General features: G+C 41.0%; 1 long non-coding RNA gene across 1 annotated transcript; it reads right to left on the reverse strand.

Annotated features, from left to right (window-relative positions):
• Positions 1-2,927: 2,927 nt before the first annotated feature.
• On the reverse strand, positions 2,928-3,261 carry LOC109705541. Its single transcript, XR_002214782.1, has 3 exons — positions 3,221-3,261; positions 3,067-3,132; positions 2,928-2,968 (listed from the first exon to the last, which is right to left on the reverse strand). It is a non-coding gene; the product is annotated as an uncharacterized LOC109705541 (long non-coding RNA).

Raw genomic sequence — 3,261 nt, forward strand, 5'->3', positions numbered from 1 at the left:
AACCGTCTGATTCCTTCATCCTGTCGGTGCAAAGCCTCGGCTTGAATTAGCGTCACATTCGCTTGTCGCTCCACCACTCCAACTAGAGTAGCCAACTGTTCTTTTAATTCCTGAACCTCGTTAGATTCAGAAGGTTCATGTCGTTCTGGCTCAGTTGCATCAGTTGCCGTCGGGTGCATCTTTGACATTGCAAGCTGTAATAAATAAAATAGGCACAGGTTAAAACAACCCATGCTATCGTAGCCCCACTCAAAATTGTAAAATCCCAATCATGCGAAAGTAATGAAATGACCGCCCACTATTCCCCAATATCGCGTTGTCGGCCGCCAACGTGATTTTGGAAGGACATAGAGGTTATTCATTTCAATCGAACTCCAACAATTTTGGAGTTATAAGTATAACCCAATCATAATACGTTCGCTCAACATAGTCGCAAAAGACCCCGTCTCTCACGCTCCTAATCCTGATTGTTCAACTGGCCTAAGGTTTACTAGGTCGACTAAGACCCACCCCTAGGCTCTGATACCACTATAATCTGTCACGCCCAGGTACCAGCGGAAGCATATCCGGTCGCGTGCACAGACCCGCTGTGTACCCACAACTCAAGTATACACAAGGCGTCTCTACAAACCATATGGTAAAAGCATATAATTCTAACCAGATAATCAGAGCACGACTTATAAACTTATACAATCCAAACCTTAATACAGGAAAGAAAAATAAAGTACAATTTACAAAAACTTAATATACATCTCTGTACTTAAACTACATAAACTGGTGGAGGTCGTCTAGTACACGTCCAAAAAGGCTCTAGCTAGCCGCAGACCCCTCGCCAAGAACCCTAGCCTTTCCCGGGGTGGAAGGCTCTGTAAAAACAACAACAAAGAGGGCGTGAGAACTATTAAACAATAGTTCCCAGTGGGTAAGCCGCCGAGAGTGGCGAAGTACACCACTAGGTCAACAGTGTCATGAGTAGATAGCAATAAAGAAGCGAGTAAATGCAGCAATAAGCAATTACATGGAACAGATATGGAAGTAAACTACTCATGCTATTTGCTCAACCATAAATGACATCAATAGATTGCAGGTATCAGTTATCATGATAGATTCTATCAATCATATTACTTGACAATTTAACCAAACATATATCAGAATGTATGCAAGATAATTCACTTTACTGAAATTACAGATGATATCATGTAATTACCTTGTTCCATAGCAAGAAAGAGACATAATGTCATTCATTATGTTGCTAACCAATCATGATGTCAACTTCTAGGTTGTTCATCACTAAGCTCACTTTAGATGTCAACTTTCTAGTATGTTCATCAATAAGTTCACTTAACCCAAGACATATAGTAACTTTACTACTCTGTCCAGCTAAGGTCAAAGTACTTGACATAACCCAATTTCCAACGGTCTTACATAAGGTAAGTTCAAGCCGCGCCGTGCCTCATGGCCCCGTGGTAGTCAACATCCCCACTCTAGGAATGAGCCTCCCCCACGGCATTCCGTTTCGGCGCTCACTTCGTACATTTGCGAGCATCTGTCGCTAAGCTGTTCGGGAGTGCTGGCTTGGGGGGGAGCGACCCCGCAAGCGTGTGCAAACGCGCACAATGGCATGTAAGCCGTAGTCCACAGTACCAGTCTCACAACAACATCATGTCCCTGACATGGAATCTCAACTAAAGCCACTCCGGAACGCGGGGCTTGGGGGGCGCGACCCCCGCAAGCATGTACGAAAGAACATAATGGCATGCTAGCTATAGTCTAAGGTACAAATATCTCAACAGCATCATGTCTCTGACATGGAATCTCAACTCGACCCAAGGTCGGCACTGTAGTACCCAATCATAAGTCACTATCAACAACTTGTTGACAAGATTCTACCAGTCGTTAATATAACTTGACAAGTTAAAGCTTTACATCACACTAGTGATTCTATCAGGCTATACCTGGTCAGTCACTCACAATCTCTCACTACTCCTTACACATAAGGAAAGTGGTTTACTAAGGTTCTGTTCATAGACTCATGGCACATATCCTGTAGTCCAATATAAATCTCTACTTGACTATACAAGTATGTTATCATATCCAAATCTAGTTATTTACTAGATTATATTCAGTTGAATAATCATTCAAGTTATGCCATCATATGAAAGTCTAGTTACTTACTAGAACATATACCATAATACAAGTCTATCATGTGAAAGTAGAAACTAACAAGGTAATGCAAGCAAGTAAAACAAGCGATAAAACACTCTTCACATGATCTCTATGCCATTCATTCTACAATTAGAAATGCATATGCCAAACAAAGGCCTTTACCTGATCTTTCAGAGTATAGCAATTATACTTGCTATATAACATTGCATAGCTCAATCCTAAATACATCAATCTCTTTGTTGTTTAACAGAACTAATTAGTCCATTTACGAACTTATCATTATATCCTCTTGGATAACATCAAGCTAAAATTGCATCTGCAAGCTACTAGTATCATGAACACGTAGTACTTTAACAGGTAACCATGTAGAGTGAACAAATCATGAATCTTTCATTACTGTTTACTGATGCTATCATATCCGATATGGTCTACCCATCAATGCATGTCGCAATGCCTTGAACTATACATATATTCACATAAATATGGAATAACTTCAACTCAGATGTCAAAGGAGACATAGAGAAAAATTCACCCATTTCGGGAAGGTCAGACCCACCCATCACTAAGCTCAATCCAGCCACAAGAAATCCCGAAATTCAACTCAACGAAGCCCCAATTCTGCTGAAAACGAAACACGGAAGGCGCATCAAACTACGACCGAATTGTCCAATTGCGGCACACATTGTACTTAGTACGAAGTAATAGCTTAATTCTTGTTTTGGCTCAGTTAATACCTCAAGTTAAGTTTCGAAAGGCCTTCACGCATCAGCCGGAGATAATCCGAAAGTCCGTCGCAAGCCCGCTGCGAACAATTTCCAAAACGGCATCAAAATCGTCAAATAGTAATAACTATAGTCCGAATCTTACAATTTCAGTTTTCTAACTGCAATTCCTGCTTACCTCAGGTTAGAACACCTTCTAACCAGTCCCCAAGGTCACCAATTAAGCTTAAATTAATCCGCAAACCTACTGCGAAGAGCACAATCCAAACTGCCTTAAGCTAGTCAAATAAACTTCGTATAATCGCGAAATAGCTTCATACACCAATAATTACCTTGGTCCAGCCTGAAGTAGTTTATCCCTGGTCTAAGATGG

The sequence above is a fragment of the Ananas comosus genome, unplaced genomic scaffold, assembly GCF_001540865.1.
Source record: "Ananas comosus cultivar F153 unplaced genomic scaffold, ASM154086v1, whole genome shotgun sequence".
In the NCBI taxonomy this organism is placed as follows: Eukaryota; Viridiplantae; Streptophyta; class Magnoliopsida; order Poales; family Bromeliaceae; genus Ananas; species Ananas comosus.